Source organism: Phalangium opilio, unplaced genomic scaffold (assembly GCF_054372755.1).
Source record: "Phalangium opilio isolate 3A_F unplaced genomic scaffold, DU_Popi_V2 ptg000082l_1, whole genome shotgun sequence".
Classification (NCBI taxonomy): Eukaryota; Metazoa; Arthropoda; class Arachnida; order Opiliones; family Phalangiidae; genus Phalangium; species Phalangium opilio.
This window is the reverse complement of record NW_028324189.1, coordinates 6,051,624-6,065,578: the sequence shown is the minus strand read 5'-3', so window position 1 is coordinate 6,065,578 and position 13,955 is coordinate 6,051,624. Positions and strand designations below refer to the sequence as shown.

Below are 13,955 nucleotides of genomic sequence, written 5' to 3'. Positions count from 1 at the left end.
GATAAAAAATTATCAAAACTCAGTCACGACCGAGACGCAGTGACACCTTAACGCACCGCTTTGCTTCTAACATTCGCTATTTTTAAAAATTTCTTAGTTCAAAACAAACGATAAAGAAGAGAGTTTAAGTGTGAACGTACGTAAGGAAATTCCAGCTCTCCGAGAATCGAGGTGCAGCAAGAACGGCTTTAACTGTTCAAATTTGGCATAATATACATAAGTTCTTCCCTCGGAGTTTTATTATTACCTTGTGCTTAAGTTTTAAGACTTTTTGTATTTTCCGCAACATTGTTCGGTATACATTCCTTAATTCAGTTAAGTTTCTTCGATTAATATAGGTAAGAAAAGTTCAACCTTTTTGGTACGGGCCAGTTTTCCTCGGGGACACCGTAAGAAAGATTGAAGCCGCTTTTAATGTGGTTTTAATTCTTTCTAATCCGTCCCATTTATTCTACAAAGATCCCTTCTCCGTGCAGTCTTTCACCTGACGAGCATGTGCTTAAAGGCGATCTTTTGCGATGTGAAAAGATTGTTCAACTTGAGTTTCATGGATTTTTATCTTTTCAAGACGACTATATATGAGGAAAGACAATTTCCTATGATCTTCCGCGGTTACAGAAAGATGGGGCGGTCTAAGCATTTTCACATGCGTAGTCTAACTTCAAGGTACCAGCTCGTTTGTGACATAGACTCTAGCTCGGGAATTTCAAAAAACTCAGCTACGACCAAGACAAAGCTATTCAATAACTCCCCCAGCGGCGGAGTATGGAACTAATGAATTCTTGGAGGGAATATAGAACCATACCGCTTTCAATCTAATATTTTCTTTTTTCACAAAAATGTCAATGACGAAATTAAAACGTAATGAGCAAACGAATAAGGATTAGGGAGAGGGTCCATCTCTTCACGGCAGAAGATAGTTGACGACAAGAAAAGAAGGCGTGGCCAAAAGGCTTCAGGTTTGCAAATTCGCACAATACCCTGATCCGTAACATATCGAATTGTTCCCTTGGAGTTTATTATTACCTTGTGAGAAAAGAAATTCATTTTTACAAAATCTAAAGAAATTCAAAGGACTCCGTTAACGTTTTGTAATTTTTATCTGATCCTACAATTAAGGTGTGGCCACTTTTAGCCTAATACAAACTGAACGCTTGCACTAGTGTGTCTAGCGGAACTTCCCCGGGGCTAGGAAAGGTAGAGTGTGTATGGCTAAACCAATGTTTATTTATCCATTAGGTCGTCATTTCGTGAATCGAACCGCTCCGCTAGTTTGTATCGAACGACAATTCTCCTTCGGCGGTAGTAACTTCAATCGAACACCCCAATCCCAAAGCACAGGCGGATTTAGCCGCGAAAAACATTCTCCGAACTGATAACTTTATTTAGGGGTGTGCGAATAAACGTTTTTTGTTTCAGTTTTTCATTTTATATTAATTATACACACCCTCATATTATAAAATTATCCACAGGTGTTCTATTAAGTCAGTAACATTTTTTAAATTAATCGATTAAATCATATTTTGTTCATAATATAAAGGTAATTCCCAACCTACTTTATTTTATTAGGCCTACTTCGTTTGAAATAGTATATTAATTTTTGATATTTCAAAACTTGATTAATTTAAAAAATTTTAAAAACATAAATTGATTCAAAAACTAGTAAATGATTCAATTATTTTCAATGTTAAGAAAATGCACAGTATAGTATACGTATCCATATTCGCACAGCCCTAGTTTTTGATAAATCCTAGTTCCAACACACTACGGGGGATAATCTAGCGACTTTTAAGCCCGACAAGGATTAATGTTGTTATATTAGTCTTTTTTATTTGACTGGCTTCCTGGATTTATTTTTGGGCTTCCTACGTTTTTTTTCCAACGAAAATAAAAAATATATTCATTTTTTCCATGAGAAATGTTTAGAATTTCTTCGGGATTTTCAATGGCAATAGAAAAGGAGTTTCGAAAAGATATAGGTCCTTTGGGACACTTCCAGGATTCCCATTTTTCCCAGCAATACAAGAACCGAAAGTCGGTTTATAATACATTGGCATGGTTGAGGAATGTCTTCCATATAACAGGAAGGAAATTGAAATAGGCGATTCCTAAAAATTGATGATCCACCAATGAGTTTGATTTTGTTCACGTACTCACAAAGGTGCATTCAGCTCCATGTACTTCTTTTCGTTTTGGTGCAGACAGCGTCGCTAAAATCCGTACGAAACATTCAATCGCCAAGGCCCAGGTTCTTGTACTTTAAGGTACTGTACCGTGTTATAAGGCATTAGGTACGCTGTATTTGTTGTTTTCGTATAATAAAATTTAAAGTAATGGTAAACTTAATATGGAACCAAAACTGTCTAAATTGGCTATATTATAAAGTACTTTCCACCATGTGCGCGCATGCTGGAGGGCATTACGTAATGCCTTCTATCACAGATGCTTCCTACATTTCACTTTAACAAGTTGAACAATTACCAACAAGCAAACCCTAGAACCACGCCTGACTTAGAATGTATCTCACCATAAACTTCCTTAAGCATGTTTGCCAGTTTTCGAAAGGGTCTAACACAAATTTGCGCAGACATTAAATACAGTGAGTCAGTTTGCTTGATGGAAGTCAAATCTGTTTAAACTTTTACCACGATTCCATCCAAATTAATTCCCCAATTCTATTTTGTCAAAACCTCATTTCATCCAACTTCTCATTCCCCTGATTCGAATTTAGTTAAATATAAAAGCGAAAAATAACTAAAATATAGAGTTTGTTATTTCTAAGTCGGAAATAAACCTAACCGAGCGCAACATAGTAAAGCTATTCCTAATAGATGTGTGCGGCTACCAGTTCAGGGAGTGGGTCTGCACACCCGTCCTGATACCCAAAATTTACTTTTAAAATTACCCGATACTACCCGGGTAGAGAAAGGTTTGGTCCTGTTAATGGTCTCAATTTCAATCAGGTTGTTGGGTTACTTGCGGTTAGAAAACAGGAAAGGTTTAGGCACAAACATAGCCAACATTCCTTTTTTTCAGCACATGAAACATGTGTCAAGGTTGAGTTTCTTTGACCGAAAGTAAGCGCTCTGTGGTAGTTTCATCCTAAGAGAGACTGCAATGCAAAAAATATCCTTTAATACTATCCTGTTGGACTGTCTTGAAGGAACAATAGCTTAACCAAGAATATACTAATAACTAGAGTTACAGGATTACCCACTCATACCTTCAACAATGAATTGAAAAAAGCTCCTGATGTGGGTATCAAGTTATAGGCGGTAGGGAGGCGTCAAGGGGTGCAAACATAACCGGAAGTACGGCGGTGTGACAAATGGTAGTCTTTTCCGTTCGTCGTTCATTAGCAGAAATGTATAGCTGTCTGCTGTTGACGACTTAGAGAGAAAAATGAAAGTACCACTGAACGAAGACCGGATAAGACTGCCGTTTCTTTCACGGCAGTACTTCCTACCTTTGCTCAAGAGTCGGTGGCACTAAGGGTTGTGGAGTCAAAACAATGGCCTCGTTTCACGCTTCGTAAACTGTCCAGATCCACTAGTTATTGTTATATTCGTGACTTAACCATCTCATTTAGTAAGGTCTTGTGAAAGGCATGGCTTAAGAATCTTCTTTATCCCAAGTTCCCCCCTTTGTTCGCTTGTAAGGTTTCCCCGGAGTACGAGCACTTCTCTACTAGCTCCCAAGCCACAAAAAAAAGTTTAACAACCTCTTCCTCTTTACTTCCCCCGCAGCCGTTGCCTCATAGTGGCTAAAATAAAAATTGGAATATCTGGTTTAGGGCGTAACGAAAAAGTGCTTATAAATCCCATTTGGAAACCACAGTTTGGAATAACGAGCCCTTACTTCAATGATTTTTGGTTACGAACTTATATATATATATATATATACGACAGAGAAGCCTTCGTAAACATTGCTCCAATCTCTACGAGGCTTCCGAGACAAAAGTTTTTGAAAACGTCCCTAAAAGTTGACTATACTATTGCTTGACGCAAGTTGCATTTCTCTGACCTCTTGTGAGATTCAAAAATTACTGTAATATTTATAAGTGGTAATGTTAATGAAAGTGGAACCATGCAAGTTGCATTTCTCTAACTTTGTTTGAGATTCGAAAAATACAGTAATATTTATAAGTGGTAGTGTTAATGAAAGTGGAACCATGGTTTACCAAAAATCTAAAAAACAATAATATAAATGAACGTTCGAAACTTTAAAAATTTTGGAGAGAAAGACCCCGTATTATCTGTCTGATAGTAACGCTTGAACGAAAACAACCAGTTTAAACTACAGTTGACTATGACATACGCGATTTCAAGCAATAACCCTAGACAATCACGTTATTTCATGATGCACATATGTTGGATCAAATTTGAATAAGTAACACGGTTGTTTCAAAAGGTGATATGCTAAACCAAACGGTTTTTTTCTTTGATAGAAAAAAGCATGTTGTTTACAAAACAGTCATAGGGTACTCCAATCACAATTCCCTTTGACGGTCTATATATAAACAAATAGCATTAGGCTTAGCACTCCAACTCTAGAAAGATTCAAAATTAATAAAAAATTAACGGCATATTTTTGGTAAGCTGATATTAAAAATATTTAATATATCTTAACAAATTAAAAAATGGTTGTCTGACCTTTTAATTCACTTTTTAAGGAATTTAATTGTTAGGGTAGTTTTCTATGATGCTAAAATTGCGCTTTCAGGAACTTCTCTTTCGACCGGAATTGGTTAACTTCAAAGGCTGTTACCGTATACTTTTGATAAAGACTATGTCGAGCGTAAAGGTCGATTTAAGGGAGATTATATCTCTCGCTGGTATTTTTGATACCAGAAGAGAGTGTAACCTTTACTTTTGTTTGTAAAACGCGAATCCCCGTAGATTTTGTTTGCCTAAACGACTTTTATACCTCCGGGGAAAAATGTATACTCGACAAAGAAATTTGAAGATCCCCCGAATGGTAGCGGCTTAATTTCGCGATTTTACTCGTGTGCATGAACCGCGTTTGGGCGCCCGTACAAAATACATTAGAGAGTTTTATCATCGTTTAGATAGGAAAACTTTTTAAAGTATAGCATAAATATCATAACAACAAACAAGTATGTCACTTGGTGAAATACCCGAACCGTCGTGTGATTACTTACGAGTAAGTCGTGATTTACGCCAATCAAAACTGATGAGACAGAGCCAAGAAAGGTAAAATCAAAGACGTAACATGTTTTTCGGGATGCCAAAAGATAAAAATACAAAGGAATATGGTTTTAGAGTTGTCAAGAGATAAGAATACGAAAGAATAGAGCAATTGAAATTACATACATTGGGTGCGAGTTGACTCATCTCCCAGGTGTAGTGAACTCGGGATCATCTGGCGTTACTTAAGGATAATAGTTCAATGGTGACCTCGCCCCTGTGTGTTGGTATCTTTGTAAAAAAAATACTGATATGGTCAATAACATGGTTTTAGAGTTGCCGAAAGATAAAAATACAAAGGAGGAAAATGGTTTTAGAGTTACCGAAAGATAAAAATACAAAGGAGGAAAATGGTTTTAGAGTTGCCGAAAGATAAAAATACAAAGGACTAAAATGGTTGTAGAGTTGTAGAATGATAAAAATACAAAGGAGGAAAATGGTTTTAGAGTTGCCGAAAGATAAAAATACAAAGGACTAAAATGGTTGTAGAGTTGTAGAATGATAAAAATACAAAGGAGGAAAATGGTTTTAGAGTTGCCGAAAGATAAAAATACAAAGGAGGAAAATGGTTTTAGAGTTGCCGAAAGATAAAAATACAAAGGAGGAAAATGGTTTTAGAGTAGCCGAAAGATAAAAATACAAAGGAGGAAAATGGTTTTAGAGTAGCCGAAAGATAAAAATACAAAGGAGGAAAATGGTTTTAGAGTAGCCGAAAGATAAAAATACAAAGGACTAAAATGGTTGTAGAGTTGTAGAATGATAAAAATACAAAGGAGGAAAATGGTTTTAGAGTTGTAGAATGATAAAAATACAAAGGAGGAAAATGGTTTTAGAGTTACCGAAAGATAAAAATACAAAGGAGTAACATGTATTTAGTGTTGTCCATCTATAACATAGCCACAAATTCTCTTCGAGAAATTTACATTACGTCAATGGGGAAGTTTTATTTATGGTTAATATGATACTTATGAGTACACAGAGAAATATTAACATACACAAGTTGCGAAACACTAAAATTTTAAATTACAGAAATATTAGATGTTGTCTCTCAACAGGGAATGCAAAATATTTTCCTATACGAATTTGAAATATTTGTCGCAATTGAATTGGTTTTTTTTTTTTTTTTTTTTTGCTAAAGATGTAATGCTCGAGTTCAATAGCTCTAGGGTTTTGAACTGCGGCTACATCGAAACGTTAAAATGGAACTTTTAACGCTTTGATTTAATGTACATAAACGACGTAGTTAATTAGGTTGAAGGAAAAGGAGGCTTTTATGTTAAGTGCACTTATTTTAGCTTGGCGATAAGTAAGTAATTGGGTTCGACGTCTTTTTATCTATAAAAGTCTTGACTGATGGATAATCAACGCCCAACAAAACCGCCTCACTTAAAAAGTTGAAAATTCAATTTGCAAGAACATTATTTTTAAATAGTAATAAGAACAAGTTGGGAAACCAAAATAAACCTCTATGAGTCGAGACACAATTAAGAGGTTTTTCTTAAATAATTCAATAAATATAATTGATATTATTTTAATCGTCATTAATTTACCTTAATTATAGTTAAATCGTTTTAATAAACTTCATTTTTAAAATAATTTTAAACGTAGCTATTGTTGACTTTTGAATTCAAGAGTACGCCTCGTTAACAATTTTTGGAAATTTACTGTATATAAGGCGATTGATTCACAACATCCCGAAATTGTCTGAACCTTTGGTGGAAGCCCTGCCATTGGGGGGCTAGACGTTTCTCGTAACCCTATATTTCTTAGTCCTAAATTCCAAACCATAGGAGTAGAAGCCAAAAATTGCTTTCTACGAACACGTTTGCCCCGATTTGCCAACTGCGAACGCGGTAACAGACACACACACATACGTTCAGTGTAATACCTCTCCGTTGATAGAGAGAGGTAAAAATTGCTTTCTGCGAACACGTTTGCTTCGAGTTGCCAACTGCGAACGCGGTGACAGACACACAGTAAGTCCAGTGTAATACCTCTCCTTGACGTCATCGGCACTCGGAGAGGTAAAAGGTTTTAGAGATGGATCCCTTTACAAGTCGTGGTTAGTTACCAAAACTGAAATTTTAAAATTTTATGAACAACACGACGACCATCGTGGAAAATTGAGAGTTTGTGAAGCCATCTTAGCACTACAAATATTGAGACGACGATATATGTAGATTTTAAACACTAATTGCGAGGGAAAAATCCCTCGTTCTTTATATAAATTTATTAAGCGTATACTCTTGAAGTTTTGTAGAGGTTTCTTGCTATAGCTTTGTTGAATTCAATTGCAATAAGATGAGAAAGAATGTTGGCTTACCCACCTCATTAAAAAGTTCTTTTGATAGCGAGTGAATTTTAAGGTGGCCCCAGTAATACAATATTAATTAGTGCATATACCTTTCTTGAAATTTACGGTTTTCTTTCATTTTCTCCATTTGTGGGCGCGGTCCTCGTCTCCAACCTTCAAGTCTTCCGGACTACAATAAGTAGTCTCTCCTATTGGGTTGAATCGTTTCTTCAAGTAGCAACGTCTTCCATTATATGTTTTTCAAGACATTTGAGGTGAAAACTATGCTTTTCCTAAAATAATATTAGGCATTCAAATAAATATAATGCATCGCATTGCATATTTTTACCTTAGTGATTTATTTCTAATTTAATCACTTAAGGAAGGGAACATGTATTATATTGACGGTCTAATTTTAAATTTTGCAATATATTATGCATGTTTTTTACTTCTCCCAGTGACGATGACGTCACGGAGAGGTATTACACTGGACGTTTCTGTGTGTGTGTGTGTCTGTCACCACGTTCACAGTTGGCAAATCGGAGCAAACGTGTTCGCATAATGTGACTTATGCTCAGATATTTCAGATAGAAGACGTCATCTGAAACCAACATTTTTCAAATTCCCTAAATTTGGAAATTCGTTTGCTTAGATTCGCAAATTGCGAACAAACGCAACGAACTGGTTAGTGTACTGTTTCTACGTCAACAATCTTCTCTCTCAATTATTAATATCTTATTTGATATTTTCTTAGTAATTTATAGAGGAAAATCGTCAATTTAAATGTTGAACCTCATTTGTTGCGAAACAATAGATATGTCAAATAATATCGTATGGAAATTAAGCTTTTCCAGTTCAATTTATCCCTTAAAACGTTAATTACCTCAGTACCTAGGAAATTAGGCTAAGTGAAATCATTTTCAAAATACATTGCAATTTAATTTAATATTCTAGGGGAATAGTCGCTTTCCTATAAACAACGAGTCTATACGAAAGTCGTTGAAAGTTTAATTTGGCAAAGTCAAAATTAGCAGAGATATGAAATGGAGAGTTTCTGCATTGCCTTAGGGGCGAAAACTACGTAAAATGATCCCGCTTTCCTAGCGATAAATTATTAATGACACCTGGACGAATAGAAACTCAATGCGCTATTCCAATAACAATGGGACGAATATGCTTCACCAAAATAGCTCGAGGCTCCCGAAAGTTTTAATATCGATTCACAACAATCGTATTTCAATCTATATTTAAATTTTTAAACAACCAAAGTTCATAAAGAGGTCCTTTGAAGTAAAATTCTGTACGCCTCTAACGCTTTTTTTATCTCTCCGAGTGACGATGACGTCACGGAGAGGTATTACACTGGACGCGTCTTTGTGTGTGTCTGTCACCGCGTTTGCATTTGGCAAATCGGAGCAAACGTGTTCGCAGAAAGTAATTTTTGGCTTTGAAAGAGGCAACGAAGAGGATATTCCAAAATCTATTGATTCGTTTGTACTAAACACTATAATAGTACCCGAATGACGAGCAGGCTAAAGTGCATCTCTCGGTAAAAGATATCGTAGTAAACCTCGAACACCGAACGTGTGAACTAAGCTTTAGAACTGCTTTGGAACTTGTATTGTAGACGTACTCGTATGGTTTACCACTTTTATATTTTGGTTACGCGTCTTTTTAGGCAAAACCGGTGAAGTTTGAAGATACGCACCAGCGAACCTTATTCGCGTAAAAAGCTATGGAACGTACGCCAGGCTATGGTAGGGCCACTGATCAGAGGGAATTTATATAGCCGAATATTCGCCCCCCCAACCATTTCCATGAAAAGTGAGAGCCCTTTTCGACCTAAAGAGACTTGGGAGCTGCCGTTCTGATGCACCTTATATAACTCAATATAACATATATCGACAAAAGTTCGTTACTCGAAGAAAACAATGCTCAGAGTATCAGTCTTTTAGATGAATGCAAAATGCCACAACAACAGACAAGAAATTTGCCCAACTTAAACCATTAGTAATCCGTACTCGCTTTACCCGAAAAATACTGCAATCCCCAGTGTAGCCTAACCCAGTTGCTGTCAGACACGCCTTTCATCATCGCAATTGTGATTTACCTTGGAAATATGCAATTGGGAATTAAAAGCGCTTATATTATCTTCACTTTTGGCAATTAACCAATTTATTTACATTAATTTTTATTGAGCCGAAATGAAGGTTCTTCAACAAAATGATTATTGCAAAACGATCGAAACTGGACTTTTACATACAGAAAATGCTGACAAACTTAAGCATATAAAAACATCGAGAGGTAGGGGGTGAAAGCCTTAAGCTCTTGATTGGACCAACTACTTCTCTACTTCATGACCTTATATTTCTTTCCTTTTTTATGAAAATGTTTTGGCTTTTTACACATTTGAGGCTTTGTTATATTTTGTTCTCAGTGATCTTGGGAGTTCAGACCTGCAAAATTTTCTTTTTCTTAAGAACTTAAGCTAGTATTCATATAAGCGAGTTTCCCACGTAGTGTTGCACGAAGGGCAGTACATATTTTTTCGTTGGCTCAAAGGCAAAAGTCAATCACACGTTACTGCCTAGCATTAGGTTATTTCTCTTTGACTTTGTCGACCATTTTTTGGTATGTCGAGTTACGTTAGCGTATTTATTTATCGCAAAAATATCTCTGGAGGTCAAGATAGTGTTTTAATTTTGGTTAACTTCATTTTTGAGAACTCCAAATGACAGGCATCGGATTTGAAGGGGTCGCTCATTATCGATTGGAAGCTAATAACACTAGGCTCTGGCTGGCGAATGGGGCGTAGAAAGTCTAGTTAGTTTCACTCTCGGAGAAGAGTTGCCAACGATAATCAAGAGGTTCCGTTCGCCAAGGCCCGACCCATGGTCATCCTTCGTAGGGCTTTTAAAGGCTCCTATACCACGGCCCCTCTTAGTTTCCAAACTCTACAGTACTACAGTCAGAACTCTAATACCATCCCAGTTTGCAGCACATTACATTCCACCCGAAGTACACACATGAAACTTCTTTTCGAGAGAAGTGCCTAACTGACGCATTGCGAGTCAAATTTGCCGAAACTTCTGAGTTCCAACCTGAATGGGAGAAACAACCCTTACTACCTTCGGTTGAATTTTTGCATTAGTTACAACTATATGAATCACGAATTAAGGTATATATGAAAAGTGGTAAATTACCGTGGATCAGTAATTTATCAACACTTCTAAATTGATTAATTTCAAAAACATTTACAAAACTTTATGAGTGGGTCTGATAGTATGATGGTCATACAGCTTCCAACATGGAAAATGAATTAAATACAATAACTTTTAGTATTAGAGAATTTCCATTGTCGCTTGTCCTTTGCTTATTGGTTAGGAATGATCGTATCTTCACTGAAAAATTTAGAGACTTTATCATTAACTCTGACTTTCCTATCAAAAGAGGTCTGCGATCTAGTTTTGTTAATCCTATTTATTTGTTTTTATAGCTAGTAGAACTACACGTAACAATAAACTAGGATTTGGCAGTTTTATATAATCTACTAAGAAAACCCGTTTCAAACATTATTATAATAGGAAGAGACATACTTATGAGTGTTAAGCCACTTATGATAATAGAAATCTGACTTCGTGGCAATGCCTACTTGATTTTCGATACTCCCTGGTCATCTGAATCAAATTATCCAGTGCTTGAAGCCTCCCTTATCTAAGCGCACGATATTTGCTTTGGCTGTTGTCTGAAATACTTAACATCCATATCTCTATGATGTCAGAGACAAGTTAAACAGTAACATGTAAAGTGGTAAAGTAAACTCTAAGACAGCGTCACACGCTATTGATCTTGGTATTATTCATAGCAGTATTTTGAGCAGGCAAAAATTAGTGCCAACGAATACTCCGGTGCAAACGAACTTCGAATAACGAATGGCGTCTTTGGTACACCAATCAGCGACCTACTTTACAACGTTTTTTTCTCATGTCGGAATTAGACGTGCTTAAATAATTGCAGTTCTTGGAATTAATGAACTTCATAAATGTAATCACGTTTACCTGGCTATTATATTTTTCGTTGTTTCGCCTATGTTTTCTTACTGCCAGAATTTCTTTTATTTCTGTTTACTTTAATTGCTAACAACCACAGTATGTGTGGTGCTATTCAAAATCGTCTGCTCTGTGATCGTTACTTTGTGCGTCGATAAATTGAGAGAAACACGATACAGCAAGACGAATATTCATTTTGTGGCAATGAAGAACGTTTTGGTACAGAAAAGGCACACATCTTTAAATGAATACTTCAACCTCACAAGTTGCTTGGAAATTTACAAAAATAATCTCGTGTTCTATAACAAAAGCCTTAAAAGGAAATTGAGAGACACACTTCTATTATCGTCTTCTAATCGCACTCGCTACGCAAAGCAGAAACCCAACTTCCCAGCGAAATGAAAACAACGTTGGGAATAAATATATACGGTGGTTGAGAGCGAAAAGTCCAAAAAGATATGAAAATTCACTTTTTCTATATGGTTCTTGTTGATTCACAATTATTAAATTATAAACGGATGATTCTTAGTTCTAATAACAATACAATGTTCTTGAATAACAATATGTCTATATGTATTCTTCTATAAACGTTCCGCATTAAAAGCACTCAGGAGTTGGCAATTTGACAAACATTTCTGTACTTAACCAAGAATTTTCTGATTTTTTTCAAGTTCTGTTAAATATTGAAGAAAATTGTTTGTAGTTCGAGTTTTTTCCAATTTAAGACAAATTTCTCGAATTTATCAATGGATTTTTCCTATTTTTTTTTTGTTATTTTGACCAATTTTAATTGAAAATGTTTTATATTTTTTAGAATTTTGTTCAGTTCAAAATGATTTTTTAAGAGTTTTTTTCCAGTTTTGTCGAGTTTATTGAAAGAATTGTCCTAATTGTTAAACATTTGTCTTATTTCTTTAAGGAATTGCCATTTTTTTCGAGTTTAAGACATTTCCCTAAGCGATCGATTTTTTAGTCTTCATATAACTCATACTCTTAAATTTGTCGAAATTACAATTTAACAAATTTAGAAAGTGCATTAAAACTCGGGAGTTTATTGATCTGAACCACCCTGTTGTAGGAGTTTGGTGCTGGGCACTTACGGAATGGCTCAGTGCAGCCAGAATGTTTATGACCAAGTAGGCGGGGCTTTTCAATACGGTGAAGGGAAGGGCCCTGACCTTACCCGCGGTGAAACCTCTGCTCCATCGCCTCTGAAAGGATCGCGGTATTAACTATTCCTATATCAATTTTGAAGTTTTGAACTTTTGATGGTGCATGGCTGGAAACTGAATGGGAATTTATCAGAATCATATCGTAAATAAATTGGACCCGTAAACTCTAAAAGATCCACCTTCCTACATCGTTTTCGATATGACAACCTTATTAAAAGCAAGGCCTTCCCCAAAAATTACATCATAAACTATGCGAGGCTTTTAGCCCACTGCCAAACAGATAAATGTAAGGAAATTTAAGGAATATTTTTTTGAAATAAGTGTAAATCTTACCATATTGCGGTCTTAGTAAAAATATCATTGTTTTAATGAAATTAGTAAAAGCTTGATTCTTTGAGGTAATGATTGATAAAAAATGCATCACTTTGTGTAAATAAGTTAAAAATGGATTTATTTTGCTAAAAAGGTAAAATAAAATGTGTGTACATAAGTGCGAGATTAAGGAAAAACTTTCCATTGTTTTTGAAACTAATTAACCCTCCTTATTTTTGACAAAAAATAATATGTATATTTCATATACATACATATAAAGCGACCAAATGTTATACTTCCACAAATACTGAAAAACAACCTTGATTAAACAGTATATTAACATGAACTCATTTGAGTTCAATAGACTGAATAACGAGCCGCGACCCGAAACGTCTCAGAAATTTTAAATTCATCACGTTAAATATCTCCTTTAACTAAAGTGTTCAACTCTTTTAATTATATAAAGAATCATGGTAAAAAATAGTAATGTGATGTGTAGGCTACTTCAACTGTTAAATAATATTCCCGTTAGAGAGAAAATATTTTCCAAAACATATACAAACCTTTTGCTTCCTTTTCCAATTCAAAATGACAAATGAAATTTGATTCTCAAGATAACGGTTTTAAGATAATAATCATAAATGACGGCCGTAAAATGGTAATTTAAAACGTTTCGTTCTTCGCCTGGAGTTGAAACCCGGTCTGTTAGGAACGTAACAGAAACCCTAAATTTCCAAAAATTGTCAAAGAGGCATACGCTTGAATTCAAACGTCAACAATAGCTATGTTCAAAATGATTTTAGGAATAAAGTTTTTTAAATATTTTTGATATTAATTTTTAATCGTCATTAATTTACCGTAATTCTGGTTAAATCATTTTATTTAATTATACAAAAACGTCTTTGTTTGGACCAAGACCGAA

At 35.4% G+C, this 13,955-nt stretch overlaps 1 long non-coding RNA gene across 12 annotated transcripts; it reads right to left on the bottom strand.

Annotated features, from left to right (window-relative positions):
• On the bottom strand, positions 1–5,276 carry LOC149651193 (uncharacterized). 12 transcript variants are annotated; one of them, XR_016371127.1, is made up of 6 exons: positions 4,653–5,276; positions 3,859–4,549; positions 2,646–3,763; positions 2,528–2,568; positions 2,182–2,459; positions 1–2,108 (listed from the first exon to the last, which is right to left on the bottom strand). It is a non-coding gene; the product is annotated as an uncharacterized LOC149651193 (long non-coding RNA). The 12 variants fall into 12 exon arrangements; XR_016371123.1 differs by having other exon boundaries at positions 2,182–3,763; positions 3,859–4,045; positions 4,109–4,187; positions 4,246–4,549; XR_016371119.1 differs by having other exon boundaries at positions 1–192; positions 248–2,108; positions 2,182–3,763.
• Between the last annotated feature and the right edge of the window lie 8,679 nt (positions 5,277–13,955).